The sequence below is a fragment of the Macaca thibetana genome, chromosome 2 (genome assembly GCF_024542745.1).
Source record: "Macaca thibetana thibetana isolate TM-01 chromosome 2, ASM2454274v1, whole genome shotgun sequence".
NCBI lineage: Eukaryota > Metazoa > Chordata > Mammalia > Primates > Cercopithecidae > Macaca > Macaca thibetana.
In genome coordinates this window covers 160,718,475-160,738,067 of record NC_065579.1, presented here as the reverse complement: position 1 = coordinate 160,738,067, position 19,593 = coordinate 160,718,475, and the positions used below count along the sequence as shown (strand labels likewise).

General features: G+C 39.4%; 1 protein-coding gene across 2 annotated transcripts in view; it reads left to right on the top strand.

Moving 5' to 3' along the window:
• The window catches only part of ATP6V1A (ATPase H+ transporting V1 subunit A), a 62,795-nt gene that overhangs the window by 10,482 nt on the left and 32,720 nt on the right, over positions 1 to 19,593 (top strand). The gene's annotated exons all lie outside the window — the stretch shown is intronic.

Genomic DNA, 19,593 nt, shown 5'->3' with positions numbered 1-19,593 from the left:
TTTATTTAGATGAGTTATAAAATCCACAAATTATTTTGAGTATAACACACTTGGGTTCAGTGCCCAATATTTCACTTGTTCAAAAAAGGAAAAAATATCTCTTATTGCCAATCTAAGAAGCAGGTTGACTGACACCAAACTCTTCAATGTGATCCAAACCAGACACTTAAAATACAGAATCTTCTCAGGTCCCAACCTAGTATACCTGCAGTGCCTGAATGTGCCACTATAGTACCTGCTTATTGTACAATGGGGGGTGTGTGTGTGTGTGTGTGTGTTTTAAATATGACCTCATTCTCCCTCAGATACTCTACTGGGGATAGGGACAGCTTGGAAAGTAGCTGTAAATAGAGAAACAGGCTGTCAGAAAAAGTTCTTTATTGTGAGCAAATTCTACCTCACAGTATAAAGCAACAGAAAATAACTTTCCCTATACCTCCGCCCTACAAGTGAGCCATTGAGCCATATCAACTTTGATGTCCAAATTATTAGAGGTTAATCTGAGTCTTGGACAACAAACCCTTCTATGCCTCATGGCACGAAAGTGTATTCAACATGGAGTTAGTATTTTCCTAAATTCTCATTCAAGATATTATAAGCTGATAGGCCATTAGCCCCGTTCTGAAAATATAGATGCATAAAGTACTTAAGAGGCATATCTGACTTCTATACTCCTGAGCTATTAAGTGACTGGAAATTCCCAGAATTAGCTAAACTTAGCAGGACCAGAGGGTGCCCACACAACCTTATCCAGAGCCACATATATTCATTCTAAATAGACAGACAAAAAACTGGTTTGGTTAAGTTTTCATCTGTTCCCCCTATGCTGTTTCTAGGGTTAAAATTATCTTAACAAATTTGCATAGGCCAAATAGTCCTTTAGAAATACTCTATTAGTCAACTGGGCCCAGTGGCTCACGCCTGTAATCCCAGCACTTTGGGAGGCCAGGGTGGGCGGATCACAAAGTCAAGAGATTGAGACCATCCTAGCCAACATGGTGAAACCCCGTCTTTACTAAATATACAAAAATTAGCTGGGCATGGTGGTGTGTGCCTGTAGTCCCAGCTACTCAGGAGGCTGAGGGAGGAGAATCACTTGAACCCGGGAGATGGAGGTTGCAGTGAGCTGAGATCACACCCACTGCACTTCAGCCTGGCGATAGAGTGAGATTCTGTCTCAAAAAAAGAAAAAAGAAAAAAGAAATATTCTATTAGTCAACAAATAAAAGCAAAAGTGAGTATGTGTTCTGTGGAAGCATGCCTTTATAGGAGTCATGCTGGCAATAACTTGTGCTTTTTTAAAAATAATTTTATTGAGATATAATTGACATCTGCACATAAAGTATACAGTTGGATAAGTTTTAATATATGTATATACACATGAAGCCAACACTATAATCAATATAGTGAACATATCCATCACACCCAAAAGAAGTTTCCCTGTGCCTCTTTTTAATCCTGTCCTTCCATACCTCCTCACCTCCCATCCTTAGCCATCCACTGATCTATTTTCTATCATTATAGATTAATTTGCATTACATGTATTGATAATTCATTTTTTCCTTGCTGACTATTATTCCATTTTATGGATATACCATAGTTTCTTTATGCATTCACCCATTGATTTGTGTTGTCTTTCCACTTTTTGGCCATTATGAATAAAGCTCCTATGAACATTCATATAAGTCTTTGGACATAAGCTTTGTCATGGGGAAATAGCAAGGAGTAGAATGGCTGAACCATATGGTACGTGTAAGTTTAACTTTCTAAGAAACTGCCAAAATGTTTTCCAACGTGGTTGTACCATTTTACAGTTCTCCTAGCAATATGTGAGAGTGTTAGTTGTTCTACATCCTTACCAACACTTCGTTTGTCAGTCTTTTAAACTTTTAGCCATTCTGATAGCTGTGGAATGGCATTTCATTGTGGTTTTAACTTGCATTTTCCTAGTGACTAATGAGCTTGAGCATCTTTTCATGTACTTTGCCATCTATCTTCTTTGGTTAAGTGAATGTTCAAATCTTTTGCCTATTTTAATTGAGTTTTCCTATTATTGAGTTTTGATATTTGTGGATTCTGGATATAAGTTCTTTGTCAGGATTATGTCTGTAAATATTTTCTCCCAGTCTTTACCTTGTCTTTTTGTTCTAACAATGTTTTTTGATGAGCAGAGATTTTAAATTTTCATGAAGTCCAGTTTACCATTTTATTCTTTTGTGGATGGTGCTTTTAGTGTTATGTCAAATCCAAGGTCACAAAGGAAGTTTTATAGTTTAAGTTTTACATTTAGGTCTACCATCCATTTTTAGATTTTTGTATATAGTTATGGGTTTGTTTGTTTTTTCATTTATGTATACATTGGTTTTTACCACCACTTGTTGAAAAGACAATATGCTTTCTCCACTGAATTGCCTTTGCACTTTTGTCAAAAGCCAGTTCTCCATATATGTGTTGGAGTAGAGCCTTTTTGAGCTAATAAATTTTGTAAAATTTTAAATAATAATAACAGGCAGATTAATAGAGATTAAATTTTATCTATTCATTATAGAATTATATGTGTTTTACTGTTCACAAGATTGAACAAAATGACCATTAAAATTATTAATAAAATTATAACTTAAAGTTAATAAATTGAATCAAATTTATTATTTTCTTAATATTTAAGAATATTTGACAATAATTTTTGATCTTAGAAGGTCATTCTGTGATGGTAATATTTGGATTCAGCTTTGACCTCAAGTGAATATTTTAAAAATCTTGGCCATCAAGCATTAGGCCAAAATGTGTATTCAGCGTACTTTGAAAGGGTTTTATCAGTTTTCACTTAACGATGAGAGTTTCTATTTCCCCTCACACCCTTGCTGGTACTGTCACTGAGCAACATTTAGTAATTGCCTACTATGTGGCAAGGTACTTTACTGGATAATTGGAGTTCTCAATAAACAAAGCAGAGGTGGTCCCTGTTTTTCTAGCATTTACAGTCTGGAAGTGAAGACAGACATTGAACAGCTTCTTTCACATTTTTTAATCACAAGAGTAGTAAGTACTACTAAGGAGCAATATTAAAGACCTTGAGCACATACCAGGGAGCAGGCAGTTAATTTCTTAGTAAACCATACTATTTAAAACCTCTCCTCTCCCCACAACTAATTTAGTTAAATAAACGCTGGTTGTTAATCATAGTATACTAGGTAAACTGTTAGAAACACAGATTTCTTGTCCTCTGAATTGAGAATGTCTGGACTTTTGACTGTAGTCATTATTTAAATCCACATTGTGAGGTGTTTTTTCACCTATCTTAGGCAGTATTCTTTTCCTCTTTTATCCTTTGTGCTTTAGGATATATTTTTATTGCAGAGATTTTATGAATTCCTGAATTAAATGTGAACCTATTTATATGACACTCTCTTGTAAACATTGGGTTAATATACCTGAGCACAGTTTGTGAACCTTTGTCCTCTTCTATTCCAGCCATTAAATAAATGACAGGATGGATTCATTTAAATGTAGACATCATCTTTTCTTTTCTTTTCTTTTCTTTTTTTTTTTTTTTTTTGAGACAGGGTCTCACTATGTTGTCCAGGCTGGTCTTGAACTGCTGGGCTCAAGCGCGATCCTCCCGCTTCAGCCTCCCAAGTAGCTGAGAATACAGGTGTGAGCCACTGTACCTGGACAGCATCATTTTATAATATAAGCGTAATAGCAGTTTTAGTACAACAGTTTTAGTTTTGATGCTGTCTCTTTTTTGTTCCTTGTATGTGCATCAGTCTCAAATGCCTACATTGCTTATATTTGGCTAGTTTAGCTGCTCATGATTTTTTTTTTTTTTTTTTGGCAAAGCCATCAAAATTTGCTCAGTAACAAGAGTAATATGGTAATTGTAAAGTTTTAAAAATAAGTTTCAGCTGGGCGTGGTGGCGCACACGTGTAATCTCAGCACTTTGGGAGGCCGAGGCGGGTAGATCACCTGAGGTTGGGAGTTCAAGACCAGCCTGACCAACATGGAGAAACCCCGACTCTACTAAAAATACAAAATTAGCTAGGCATAGAGGTACATGCCTGTAATCCCAGCTACTCTGGAGGCTGAGGCAGGAGAATCGCTTGAACCCGGGAGGTGGAGGTTGCAGTGAGCCGAGATTGTGCCATTGCACTCCAGCCTGGGCAACAAGAGCAAAACTCCGTCTCAAAAAAAAGAAAAATAAAGTTTGTAAGTATTTTAAGCAATTACCTTTTTAAAGTAGTTATACAGTTTCTAGTTTGACTTCTTTTGAAGGTGATAATTTTCCTGCATGATTGCCTGAATTTTAAAAAAATTGGTAAAGTCGGCTGGGCGCGGTGGCTCATGCCTGTAATCCCAGCACTTTCGGAGGCCGAAGCGGGCGGATCACCTGAGGTCAGGAGTTCGAGACAAGCCTGGCCAACATGGAGAAACCTCGTCTCTACTAAAAATACAAAATTAGCCGGGCGTAGTGGCGCATGCCTGCAATCCCAGCTACTTGGGAGGCTGAGGCAAGAGAATCGCATGAACCTGGGACGTGGAGGTTGCAGTGAGTTGAGATCACACCATTGCATTCCATCCTGGGTAACAAGAATGAAACTCTGTCTCAAAAAAAAAAAAAAGAAAAAAATTGGTAAAGTCATTTCATAGGCAGTTAATCTGACAAAAGCCTATCCAAAAGCCAGTCATTGCAATGCTAATACGCCATGAAGGTTGATGATTCCAGAAGAGAATTTGCTGATGACAGCTCTTGGCACTATGAACTTAGAATTGTAGACTATTTAACATAAGAAATTTCATTATTATTTTTAAGGACATTTTGTGTGGGGGGAATACTATAGGATTTCAGATAATTTAATACTACATTTTGTTGTCATTATTGGATTTTAAAGGTTTTTCTAATATTGCAGTATAACAGTAAACACATATATAAATAAGTCCTTATCCACATGCCAAATATATTCCCAGAAATACAATTTTTGGATCAAAAGGCTTGAACATCTTTAAGGACTCAGTTGCATATTACCAATTTTTTCCCCACATTTCCTAGAAAATAATAAATCCAAATTAACCTTTTCTTGATGGTTATGGGTCATTCTTATTACCATTAGTCAATTCACATCTCTTTCCTTTTCACCTTCCATTTATTTAATTTATTTTTTATTTATTTTTTTGAGATGAAGTCTCGCTCAGTCTCCAGGCTGGAGTGCAGTGGCCCAGTCTTGGCTCACTGCAACCTCTGCCTCCCGGGTTCACCATTCCTCTGCTTCAGCCTCCCGAGTAGCTGGGACTGCAGGCACCCGCCATCACGCCTGGCTAATTTTTTTGTATTTTTGGTAGAGACGGGGTTTCGCCATGTTAGCCAGGATGGTCTCGATCTCCTGACCTCTTGATCAGCCTGCCTCGGCCTCCCAAAGTGCTGGGATTACAGGCGTGAGCCACTGCACCCAGCCCTTCCATTTATTCTTATAGAGTAACTCTTTAATGATTTGCTGCTTTAAATCTGCAGTGGTCCAAAGTATTAGATAATAATTTTTAATTGTGCATAAATTGAGTCCCAAGACTGTATGAAGGTCTTTTGTCATGTGCAGAAGCTTTAAGACTGTCATTATACCAGTTCAGAGATCTTTTGTTCTCCTGTTTCTTAAGTCTTCACTTTATTTCTATTGAAGGTGGCAAGTTTGACTTCTCGTGTATATAAATATTGTACTGTAATTAGTTCTAATACCATATTTTGTTGTTTGTAGGACATTTTTCTCCCATATTTTTAACAGCTCTGAAATTAGTGCCTGTCCTGCAATTTCTGGAATGCCATAATATGTCAGGTTTTTTTCCTTAGTAGTACATCAAATAAAGGAGTTTATTAAAATTGATATTAGATTAGGTGAAATATGGTATTAACTTCTAAATAGGGGTCTGTGTGTTCGTAAGAATTGCTCTTGTGAGACATCAGCATGGATTCTTAGGTAGTTGCCTTGCCTTGTCTTTACCTAGTCAGTAAGTTAAAATGAATTAAAGTGTCAGGGTGCAGTGGCTTACACCTGTAATCCCAGCACTTTGGGAGGCTGAAGCGGGAGGATCACTTGAGCCCAGGAGTTCAAGAGCAGCCTGGGTAACAGAGTGAGACTTCATCTTTACATAAAAATCAAAAAGTTAGCTGGCGTGGTGGTACATGCCTGTGGTCCCAGCAAGGGAGGCTGAGGCAGGAGGATTGCTTCAACCCAAGAGATTGAGGTTACAGTGAGCCTTGATTGCACCACTGTACTCCTGCCTGCCGGACAGCGCAAGACCTCGTCTCAAAAAAAAAAAAGAAAAAAAAAGAAAAAGTGTGTTAGCAAAATGTTAAAAACAGCTCAGAATAGGAAGCAGTCTTGTTATGCAATAGAGAGTTACTGTTGTTAGATAAAGTATGGTATCTATTTAATGGAATGGTATACAGTTTAAGATGACACAAAGACTGTGTAGCACATAGAAAAATTGAAGTAAAATAATTGTATTCTAGTATTGATTACAATTATGTAAAAAAATTGTGGGGAAATAAGTCAATCATATTCAAGTGGTGAGACCTTTCATTAGGTATTTTTAAAATTATAAGCATATTGCTTCTGAAAGCAGATTTTAAAGAAAGATGTGTAACAAATGCTTTCTTTACTATTTATATTGTTGGCTGTCTTCTTGGCTGTTTACATCATAGGTAAGTTAAGCTTTAAATCGATAGGATCTTCTTTGGTGTCTTGTTTTTTCTTTGTAACCTGAAACCAGGAAAATTTCCTAAAAATTCAAATGTGGGATATTAAGGTGAGCTTTACAATTACTTTTCTCCCTTTAGTTTATCAAGTTTAAGAAATAAAAAAAATAAGGCCCGGCACAGTAGCTCATGCCTGTAATCCCAGCACTGTAATTATGCCTGTAATCCTAGCTCATGCCTGTAATCCCAGCACGAAGGTGGGGGGATCACTTGAGCCCTGGAGGTGGAGGTTGCAGTGAGCTGAGATTGCATCACTGTACTTCAGCATAGGTGATAGAGCCAGACCCAAACCATGTCTTAATTAAAACAAAAAAAAAAGCAGAAATTTCTTACCCTAATTCTGTTTCAGGTAGCTTCGTTGTTCTGAACTTAAAATAATTGACCAGAAATTTCCCACTACTGTTCTCTATTTTTAGTAGTAGCAAAGTTGTATTGAGTCTGTGGGCATCAATATTGTGATTATCCTCAAATATGCCCATTTTCCTCTTAGATATGTCCATTTACTTTGTAGTCACATTGATGTTTTATCTTTTTTTTGGCTAATATAGTCAGTTATGTTTGTGTTGTAAAGCTAGGTATTAGCAAAATACAGCATTACGTTTTTAAAAAATCTTAGTTCTGTAAGAGATGGGGCCAGGTGCAATGGCTCATCCAGCACTTTGGGAGCCCGAGGTGGGCAGATCTCCTGAGGTCAGGAGTTCAAGACCAGCCTGACCAACGTGGTGAAACCCCGTCTCTACTAAAAATACAAAATTAGCCAGGCGTGGTGGTGCATGCATGTAATCCCAGCTACTTGGGAGGCTGAGGCAGGAAGAATAGCTTAAAACCGGGAGGTGGAGGTTGTAGTGAGCCGAGACGGCGCCTTTGCACTCCAGCCTGGGCAACAAGAGCAAAACTCCATCTCAAAAAAAAAAAAAAAAGAGAGAGAGAAAGATGGGTGGCCAGACGTGGTGGCTCAGCCTGTTATCCCAGCACTTTGGGAGGCCGAGGTGGGCAGATTACTTGAGATCAGGAGTTCGAGACCAGCTTGGCCAACTTGGTGAAATCCCATCTGTACTGAAAATACCAAAAAAAAAAAAAAAAAGGTAGACAGGTGTGGTGGCATGCACCTGTAATCCTAGCTGCTCGAGAGACTGAGACAGGAGAATCGCATGAACCCAGGAGGCGGAGGTTGCAGTGAGCCAAGATCGCACCACTGCACTCCAGCCTGGGTGATAGAGCAAGACTCCATCTCGGAAAAAAAAGGAGATGGGTAATTTAGGAACAGTCAATTCTTGTTCTACTAATTACTCCTTAGTTTGTGAATGACCCATTATGTCCAACCTTTTTTTCATCTTCTCCCTTTTGCCTGCATCTTATCCATTGTCATTCTAACATAGGGTCAGTAAGTAATACAAAAAAAGTCTTTAGTTTGATTGCTATAACAAATAGCCATAGACTATGTGACTTAAACAGCAACATTTCTCATGGTCTAGAGTGTGGGAAGTCTGAGGTCAGGGTGCCTATAGATCCTGTGTCTGGTCAGAGCCTGCTTCCTTCTGGCTTGTAGATGGATATCTTCTTGTATCCTCACATGGTAGAGAGCAGAGATCATCTCTCCCTTTCTCTCTCTCTCTCTTTTTTTTTTTTTTTTTTTTTTTTTTGCTTCCCTTGAGACAGAGTCTCACTCTTGTCACCCAAGCTGGAGTGCAGCAGTGCGATCATGGCTCAGTGCAGCCTCAACCTCCCAGGCTCAAGCAGTCCTCCACTTCAACCTCCTGAGTAGCTGGAACTGTGGGCGCACACCACCACGCCCTGCTAATTTTTTAATTTTTTTGTAGGGACAAGGTCTCACTATGTTACCTATTCTGTTCTTGAACACCTGGACTCATGCAATCCTCCTGCCTCAGCCTCCCAAAGTGCTGAGATTACAGGCATGAGCCACTGCATCAAGCTCAGAGATCATCTTTAGAGGGGCACTAATCCCATTCATGAGGGCTCCACCTTCATGACCTAATTATGTCCCAAAGGCACCACTTCCTAATACCATCACGTTGAGGGTTGGAATTAAAATGTGAATTTTGGGTGGACACACTTAGTCCATGACACATGGCTTTCTTTTCTAAAAAATGGTATGGTTGGTGCAAAAGTAATTGCAGTTTTTGCCATTGCTTTTGATGGCAAAATGGCAATTACTTTTGCACCAACCTAATAGCTAAAGGTGAAAACTGTCTAAATAAGGTCTTTTGAATTATTTATTAAATGCCTAGGTGTTGTGATCAGACTAAATCTGGTCATCATCAGTCTTTAGTTCTGTCCACTATTTCTGAATTAAATAATACCTATTTCATAGGACTATTGTTAAGAGCTAAAGAGATGTTTGCTTTTTTAACATAAAGCCTGGAGTGTGATATGTACTTAACAAATAGTAGTTGATGTTATGTCTTTTTTTTTTTTTTTTTTTTTTGAGACGGAGTCTTGCTCTGGTGCCCAGGCTGGAGTGCAGTGGCGTGATCTTGGCTCATTGCAACCTCAGCTTCCTGGGTTCAAGCAATTCTCCTGCTTCAGCCCCCCGAGTAGCTGGGATTACAGGCACATGCCCGACTAATTTTTGTATTTTTAGTAGAGACCAGGTTTTGTCATGTTGGCCAAACTGATCTCCAACTCCTGACCTCATCCACCTGCCTCAGCCTCCCAAAGTGCTCGGATTACAGGTGTAAGCCACTACGCCCAGCCTGATGTTATCTCTTTTTAATTTCAGAACATTTTACTGAGTTACTGCTGTATAAGACACTATGCCATATGAAAGGGAGGAAGTAGGAAAATGATATAATATGCACCTTGAGGGCAGGGATACTTGAATCTGTACATCAGTTTTACCATTGACCATAGGCTTCTAGCCTATACATTGATACTGTGGAACTTGTACACTCAGTACAGTATTTTGTTACTGTTTCACCTAATATCACACAATTTTATTTTAAAAAATTTGAAGGGAAAGGAATCTACTTCTTCTTTTTTTTTTTTTTTTTGAGATGGAGTCTTGCTCTGTTGCCCAGGCTAGAGTACAGTGGCGCAATCTCAGCTCCCTGCAACCTCCACCTCCTCTCTGCCTCAGCTTCCCGAGTAGCTGGGGTTACAGGTGCCTGCCACCACACCCAGCTAATTTTTTTTGTATTTGTAGTAGAGACAGGGTTTCACCGTCTTGGCCAGGCAGGTCTTGAACTCCTGATCTCGTAATTCACCCACCTTTGCCTCCCAAAGTGCTGGGATTACAGATGTGAGCCACCGTGCCTGGCTGGAAAGGAATCTATTTCTAAAAGTGACATAAAAATCATTTCTGGACAAGCTTGTTGACGAACCTTAAGTATGTTTAGCTGACACAATTTAAATTCCATTCCCAGTTTAAGTGTCCAGACTAGCTTTTATCGTCACTATTTCTTTTTCAGGAATGCGTTTGTTTTTGATACACAGTTGAAATAGAAGAGTGTGTGTGTGTGTCCTCAAATAATTTTATTCCAATAAGAATAAATTTTTCCTGATTGTTAGTCCAGTTTGCCAGCTGTGACTTTGCTGTTCTTCTCTACTCTTTGATTCCTACTTTTTTCTACACATTTCATTGTAGTCCACCTTAGTAATTGTTATGGACTACTTCACTGATGACCTTATGTTTGTTCTTAACCTTTTGGTTTATTTATTTTTAAAAAAGCACTATGAAATATGTACAATATAAAAATATTTATTTTTGAAAGTCCTTTCTTGTTGTGTTGGTTAATTGAGTGTGCCAATGAAGGCAACAAGGACTCAGATGTCTTTTGTCTTTCTATTTTGTCATCCTTAGCAAGGTGGGCTGCCTGCTTAGCTCCCTCAAGGTCCTAATATGGCTGCCACAGTTCCAGATGTCCCAGGCAGATGACCAAATCCCAAAGGAGAATATTGTTTCTCATAGCCTGCATCGTTTTTTTTTTTGGAGATGGAGTCTCGCTCTGTCGCCCAGGCTGGAGTGCAATGGCGTGATCTCGGCTCACTATAACCTCCGCCTTCCAGGTTCACACAATTCTCCTGCCTCGGCCTCCCAAGTAGCTGGGATTACAGGCGCACATCACTATGCCCGGCTAATTTTTGTATTTTTAGTAGAGATGGGATTTCGCCATGTTGACCAGGCTGGTCTCAAACTCCTGACCTCAGGTGATCCACCCACCTTGACCTCCCAAAGTGCTAGGATTACAGCCACTGCACCCAGCTGCCTGTATCTTTTAAAAGAACAAAGAAATTATTTCCAGAACGTCTCCAACAGATTTTGCCTTAATTCTTGTTGGTCAGAACATCATTTATTATGTGCTTATTTCCAAAGCAGTCGAGGGAACTGGAATTATAGTAGTAGACTTACCAAATTTTGAACAAAGTTGGCTTTTGGTTGGCAAGGAAAAATCAGGAAACTAAATATACATAGTGAAATAAATCTGCCACATAAGCCATTCTAATAGGGTTGCTAGGTAGGTGGATTGAAGGAGATGAATAGAGAGTGTCACAAAATGACTAGTACGATACTCTAAAAATATGATAAGGTAATGTTATTTGCTGGAATTCCACCTGTTCTATAACTTCCTGACCAAACATAAAACTATTAAACAGATTTGAGACACCTTTCTATAAAAAGATTAACAGTGTGTGAAAATAAGTAAGTGGTTATAATCCATTAGATTCTTCTGAACCTATTTTAAAAAATCTGTGATTTCCAGAGATAGTCTTTAATCAATTAGATAGAATGTATTTTTTCATTACACTCTAATGTAACAAGTGTTACATCAAAATAATGCTTCATTATCAATGAAGTGCCCCAGGATTTTGTATGTGAGTAAATATTACCTTGGAATCTTAGTGTTTAACTTTTATGTATCACCTCTTCTTTGCCCCCAGCAGCCATATCATCCAAGACTCTGGTAATAAAAAGAATAATTTCTGAAATAATGAAATTACCAGTTGCATTAACTACCAGCAATTTGGAGTGGACCTTATAGAAAAAAATTTTTTCCTCTGGTGTTATTTGCCACTGCAGTGTTCTGCAGTGCTTGTTGGGGAGAGACTGATGACTCATTAACTCAGATGGGTTGCCTATGCTGCCTTTCTGGATTTTTCCTCTTCTACCACAGGGTTTTTGTTTTTGTTTAAATCTTTCACAAATGGGGTGGAGAGGGGCACTCCTATAATTTGTAACCAAAGAATCTTAGTTGTAAGTTGCGTTTACTTTTTACCCTTAAACAAGGTTGAAGTCATAACAGCTAAAGGCAACATTTTAATATAATCATTGATTTGATTTTTCTATGAGTGCATCTGTGCATACCACACTGCTTTCACGAAAGTATGTAATAAGTATTGCTGCTTTTATTTATTTATTTATCTACTTTTGAGACTCTCACTCTGTCACCCAGGCTGGAGTGCAGTGGCGCGATCTCCGGTCACTGAAACCTCCACCTCCAGGTTCAAGCAGTTCTCCTCCCCCAGCCTCCCAAGTAGCTGAGACTACAGTTTTGCGTCACCACGCCTGGCTAATTTTTGTATTTTTTGATAGAGACAGTATTTTACCATGTTGGCCAGGCTGGTCTTGAACTCCTGACCTCAAGTAACCTACCTGCCTTGGCCTCCCAAAGTGCTGAGATTACAGGCATGAACTATCGTGCCTGGCCTCATGCTTTTATTTTTTAAATGTTGGAGAACAACAATAGTTGTATAGGCCGGGCACGGTGGTTTATGCCTGTAATCCCAGCACTTTGGGAGGCCAAGGCGGGCGGATTACCTGAGGTCAGGAGTTCCAGACTAGCCTGGTCAATTTGGCGAAATCCGGTCTCTATTAAAATGCAAAAAATTAGCCAGGCATAGTGGCTCGTGCCTATAATCTCAGCTACTTGGGAGGCTGAGACACAAGAATTGCTTGAACCCAGAAGGTGGACATTGCAGTGAGCCGACATTGTGCCACTGCACTCCAGCCTGGGTAGCAGACTGAGACCCTGTTTCAAAAAAAAAAAAAAAAAAAATCAGTAGGTATATGTTGTCTTAAGAAGGAGTTATTAAATAGCCTGTAAAGCTATTTTATGTAGCATTAAATCATATCATAGTTTGGACCTTACAGAGATTTGGGATAAAATTAACTTTCAGGCCAGGCATGGTGACTCACGCCTGTTATCCCAGCACTTTGGGAGGCTGAGGCGGCAGATCACAAGGTCAGCAGTTCAAGACCAGCCTGTCCAATAAGGTGAAACCCCGTCTCTACTAAAAATACAAAAAAAATTCGCTGGGTGTTGGGGCGCATGCTTGTAATTCCAGCTACTTGGGAGGCTGAGGCAGGAGAATTGCTTGAACCTGGGAGGCGGAGGTTGCAGTGAACTGAGATCACACCACTACACTCCAGCCTGGGCGACAGAGGGAGACTCGGTCTCAAAAAAAAAAAAAAGTTAACTTTCAATATAATCTAACTTGCAGTATAATTTGCTTTTTGAAAGTTGGTGTTTTAGGAGATTGTTTTAATATTTTTAAAAGCCTATTCTTTTTCACTGAGAAGCATGAGCATTCAGTGATGAAGCAGAAGGTTTTAGTGGGGTATTTTTAACTATTCACAGATAATAAGGAAGAGTTATAAACAAATTAGTATGTTGTATGACCATGCTTACCAAAATGCTTTATGTTTAGCCATATTCAGTCATCAGGTCACTATAGTATGTCTGCCTGATGAGTAATTTTTATTTCACTGTGGGGAGAAAACACTTGGATATTTTTCTTTCTTTTTTTTTCTTCAGTTTTTTTTAGTTTCTTATTTTTATGGATACATAAGTGTATATATTTACGAGGTACATATTTGTCTTACAAAATTTATTGTATGAGATGAAGTAGAGTATAAAACTTGTTTGGATTTCAGAGAATATACAAGAGCATGCCAAGAAATTTCCCTGCTTACGGTAGACTGCTGTAGCATCCTGTTTCTGGTTCACATTCTGGGATGGAGTAGATAGAGTGGTTATTCACGTCGATGTTTACTTGAATCAATACATTTGAAAGGAAGGGGGTGGAAGCAGAGTTGGGCAGAAGAAGAAGTTGAAATGCAGTGCAAGTCCCACAGAGCCTCAGTTACCCAGTGGGAGAGATCTGGAGTGAGTGTTGCTTGTGAGAGTGTCCTGCATCAGGCTGAGATGGCTGGGCCTTTGTACCTCATTGTGTCCATTCAGCAGGTGCACACTGCTCTGCAAGTGGTGTGAATGCAGGCAAGGCAGCTGTCAGCATCTGAGGCTGACCTTGAAGGGCTGACAGCTGTTAGTTATTCAGTAACACTATGGGAGTGCTTTTTGGACTGGGGATATTTGAGCAGAGACATGAATGATGTTAATAAATGAATCCTAGAGAAAAGAACGTTCTAGGCAGGAGCACAGGAAATATAAAAGATCCATGTTGCTGTAGCAGATTAAAATGTAAATATTTTAAAACATCAAAATGGACAAAAATGCTTGGAATTTTACACTTTAAAACTCGTGTTTTCATAATTATTATGAAAGATGTGGTAAGAGCAGATTTCAGGATGTATTTACAACCACTTCTCTGTATAAACACAATGGAGTAGAGAAAATTAAATTACTCAGAATCATCATCATTTTTTTCTCCACTTAATATTGGCCTTTTTTTTTTTTTTTTTTTTGAGATTCAGTCTTTCTCTGTCACCCAGGCTGGAGTGCAGTGGTGTGATCTTGGCTTACTGCAACCTCTGCCTCCTGGATTCAAACAATTCTCCTGCCTCAGGCTCCTGAGTGGTTGGGATTACAGGTGCGCGAAACCACACCGGGCTAATTTTTTTGTATTTCTAGTAGAGATGGGGTTTCACCATGTTGGTCAGGCTGATCTCAAACTCCTGACCTTGTGATCCACCCGCCTTGGCCCCCCAAAGTGCTGGGATTACAGGTGTGAGCCACTGCGCCTGGCCAATATTGGCTTTTTAAAAAGGACAGTCATCTTGGTTTGCTAATACAATAATATTCACCAAATTAATGCAAATTTATGGATCTGGTGACAATTATCTTTATGTAAATTTGTGGAATTATCACTAGGACTCTAGGTTCTCTTGTTAGTATGATGTCACTTCCTAATGTCTGCTGTCTTTGGCATAAATTAAATAATATGTGCCTAAAAATTAGAGAGTTAAAAAGTATAGAATCATTAAAATTCTCATGTTGGCTAGGATTTTCCAGCTGACTGCTAAACCCACAAGACAGCTGAGTCATGAACAAACTCATTTGGTTTCCGCTAATCATTGCTCATACATTTGGAGGCATGCACTGTTTAGTCTTAAAGGGAAAGTATATAAATACTCGTTTTAAAAACCCAGAACAGACATCATTATTCCCTCATAAACTTTAGAATACCTTCCTGAACCACAGGTTTCAACCATCTGTAGGGAAGGTTTATTAGATACTTTGATGCCTCTTTGTTCATCCCTCCAAGTCTCTGCTTAACCTCCTGTTAAGTCACTTTCATCTTGCCCAAGTCTAGGTTAGATACCATTGCTTTATGCTTTTCTAGATGTCCAGCCTATAGTACTCCTAAGAGAGCACATATATCACCTTATGATAACTACCTGTTTGTCTTTTCATCCCACTATGCCAGAAGATCCTTGGGGGAAAGATTGTGTCTTACGTCATTATATTTTCTATCTATAATATAGCAGGTGGCACATCATCAATGCTTAAAAAAAAATACAGTTGGTCTTAGAAAATAAAGTTATGATAAAATACACCTGATAACTAGGGAAAAAAAACTAGTTAAGTGACTAGATTTGGTTCAAGATAAGAACTATGTACCCCATCCCAGAATGTGAACAAGAAACAGGATGCTATAGCAGTCTACTATAAGCAGGGAAATTTCTTGGTATGCTCTTGTATATTCTCTGAAATCCAAAAAAACTAGCTGAGTGACTAGATTTGGTTCAAGATAAGAACTACTAGATTTGGTAGCAAGATAAGAATCACTGGACACTTTAGAAAAAGGCTATCTTAGCTTATATTAACAGAATAAAATTAGTAGTCATCAGTATTACTTTTCTGTTAGGGATACTGTTAGATGCCTCACAAAAACCCCATTAGATTTTAGAGATGAAACTGAGGCTCAAAAGGATGAAAGAATTTGATTTGCCTAAGGACACAACTTATAAATTCACAGTCTTCAAACCGTGGCATTTGTCTCTCAATAAAAAGAAGCATTTGCCAGGTGTGGTGGCTCACACCTGTAATCCCAGCACTTTGGGAGGCCGAGGTAGGCAGATCACGAGGTCATGAGATCGAGACCATCCTGGCTAACATGGTGAAACCCTGTCTCTACTAAAAAATACAAAAAATTAGCCAGGCATGGTGGCGGGCGCCTGTAGTCCCAGCTACTCAGAAGGCTGAGACAGGAGAATGGCGTGAACCCGGGAGGCAGAGCTTGCCGTGAGCCGAGATTGTGCCACTGCACTCCACGCTCCAGCCTGGGCAACAAAGCGAGACTCCGTCTCAAAAAAAAAAAAAAAAACATTCAGGGCCAGGCACAGTGGCTCATGCCTGTAATCCCAGCACTTTGGAATTACAGGTGGGCAGATCACTTGAGGTCAGGAGTTCGAGACCAGTCTGGCCAACATGGTGAAACCCTGTCTCTACTAAAAATACAAAAATTAGCTGGGCGTACTGGCGCACACTGTAGTCCCAGCTACTCAGGAGGCTGAGGCACAAGAATTGCTTGAACCTCGGAGGTGGAGGTTGCAGTGAACCGAGATTGCACCACTGTGCTCCAGCCTGGGTGACAGAGTGAGAGCGAGACCCTGTCTCAAAAAAAAAAAAAAAAAAAAGGGCAGCATTCAGAATAGATGAAGTAGTACTCTTCAGTACTCAATCATACAGCATCTAGAATGTTGTTTTATTTGTACTAGTTAAAAGAAATACTGACCTTGTGAAATACTTCTAGAAAAGGGTAGTTTCAGGAGTGAGGGATCTGAAAAGATTATGCTTTGAGGGACAGTGGAAAGCACTAAAGAGAATTTGCTTGGAGAGGAAACATACCTTGTGTGGCTATAGTAGTTGGAAAAAATAGGGCCAGAGGATAGAAGTAAAGGGAAGTAGATTTAGTTTGGATATGAGATAGTATTTCTAAAAACAGAATGGCTTTTTCCAAATTCAGGACCTATATTCAAATAGTGTTACTGATGACATTTTTGTAAGCATATTACATTTCACGAGGAACTTTTTTTTTTGAGACGGAGTTTTGTTTTTGTTGCCCAGGCTGGAATGCAGTGATGCAATCTTGGCTCACTGCACCCTCCGCCTCCCAGGTTCAAACAATTCTCCTGCCTCAGCCTCCTGAGTAGCTGGAATTACAGGTGCCCACCACCACGCCCGGCTAATTTTTGTATTCTTAGTAGAGACGGGGTTTTGCCGTGTTGGCTAGGCCAATGTCGAACTTCTGACCTCAGGTGATTCGCCCACCTCAGCCCCCCAAAGTGCTGGAATTATAGGCATGAGCCACCTCACCCAGACACAAGGAACATTTAAGCAAATTTGTAAGGCAATCACAAGTCTGGGGTAGGTGGTAGCATTATTACTGTTTTTCAAATGCAGATATTAAGAGATTTTGATTTGTCCAAGATGTTCTGCAGCATGTTATCGGTAGGACCAGAATGTGATCCCAAGTCTGCTGACCCATGATCTCATGCTGTTTCCACTTTAATAGGCAGATGACCATGTATCATGAATGCTATAGAGGAAATACCCATATTTGGGGAGGAACTTAGACTATGTATGATTGTCAGTTTCTTCTGATTTTGAAAATCTTTGATTTTCTGAAGATTGAAATTTCACCTCATTCACTTGTTCACTACTTCTTTGAAGACTCCTCCCAACCTGTTGTCCAATTAAATATGTTTGTCTTTAAATTTTCTTTCTGTTTTCCCCCTTATTATCTCATAGTTTCTAGAAAGTCTCGTTCTGTCTCTTTAGATTCCAATGTTTTACAGTCCCATGCCTGCTCTTAATGACTTCTTCTGCTGTGTGTTCAGGAAGCCAAAAAACCTAATAAATTTCTGCCAGGAGCAGTGGCTCATGTCTGTAATCCCAGCACTTTGGGAGGCTGAGGCAGGCAGATCACTTGAGCCCAAGAGTTTGAGGCCAATCTGGGCAACATGGTGAAACCCTATCTCTACAATAAATGTAAAAATTAGCTGGGTGCGGTGGCACGTGCTTGTCTTGCCAGCTACTGGGTGGGGTGGGGACGGGGGCGGCTGAGGTGATCACTTGAGCCCAGGAGGTCAAGGCTGCAGTGAGCCGTGATCCCACCACTGCACTCCAGCCTGCGTGACAGCGAGAACGTGTCTCAAAAAAAAAAGAAACAAAAACTTACTTTACAGCTACTTGTTCACTATACTTCATCCACATTGGTCTTCTTCAAGTTGGAATCAGTTTCTCCTCTGTTCCCAAGGTGGTGTTTGCCCCTCAGTTGAGCATTTAAGTCATTTTGTTTTACTATACAGCTATTTAAAGCTTCAAAAGCTCTGTAAACATATAATAAATGGAATTCCATTGACATTCAAGCCTTACCTATTTCCTGAGCTGCTTCAACTTATCCTGCCTACCCTACTTTAATTCTGTTAAAGTAATTGAATACCATTTTTATAATAGTTCTCCCTCAATCTTCACTGATTTCCTTGTGTTTATAGAATAAAGTCCACTTATTTTGGCAGTCAGTTCAAGATCCACAAATTAGTCTTTACCCTTACATCCTTGTTTCCCACTGCTGCTTTAATATAAGTCTTTTATACCAGTCAGGCTGGTCTGTTCACTATTCCTGAATGTTTTTCTCCATTCTTTTGTTATTGGCACCCCCTCTACCCTCCGCAGTGTCTTTGCTACCTTTCTTTTTTTACTGTGTGCAAATTCTACCTGACCTTCAAGATGTCTTCTCTAAACATTCTAATCTTTGAACTTTTAGTAAATAAGGGTATATTATTTGGTACTTTATCACTTACTGATCTGTGACTCTTTGTGGTTATTTTTGGACATTATTTAGCTTTTCAAGTGTACATGTATTTCATCTCCCTCATTCAATTGGTAATAGTTATTAAGGTAGACCAGCAGTCACAAATAAACTTTCTCCTTTGGAATCTGTTATCAGTTTTCAATGTGAACTTGGATAGTTCATGTTTTTTAGATTGTATATCTATAAAGTAAGAGGTTGAAATGAATTTCTTAAACTATTCTGTGTGTTCCACTAAAAGAAGGAAAAACATTCCTAGTTAAAATTTAAAGATAGGTAATAAATAGATACTTTTAAAATGTAAAATATATAATTTGTTACATTGTAAAAAATGCTGTGGTATAAAATAAAGTAGGGAAGGAGGGAGGATGTTGCAGTTTTAAATAAATGGACAGAGAAGCCTCATGGAGAAGGTGATGTTTGAGTAAAGATCTGAAGGGATACTGAACATGGTGACTCACACCTGTAATCCCAACACTTCAGGAGGCCAAGGCCAGAGAATCACTTGGGCCCAGGAGGTTAAGACCGGCCTAGGTGACATACTGAGACCTTGTCTTCACAGAAAATAAAATAAAATTAGCCAGATGTGGTAGCACACACCTGTGGTCCCAGGTACTAGGGAGGATGAGGTGGGAGGATCTCTTGAACCCAGGACGTTGAGTTGGCTGTGAGCCATGATCACACCATTACACTCCTGCCTAGCTGACGGAACCAGACCGTGTTAGAAAAAAAGACCTGAAGGAGGTGTAGGAGCAGATACCTTGGAGAAGAACATTCTAAGCAGATGGAACAACCTGTTCAAAGGCCCTGAGGTAGAATGTGCTTGTGTTTT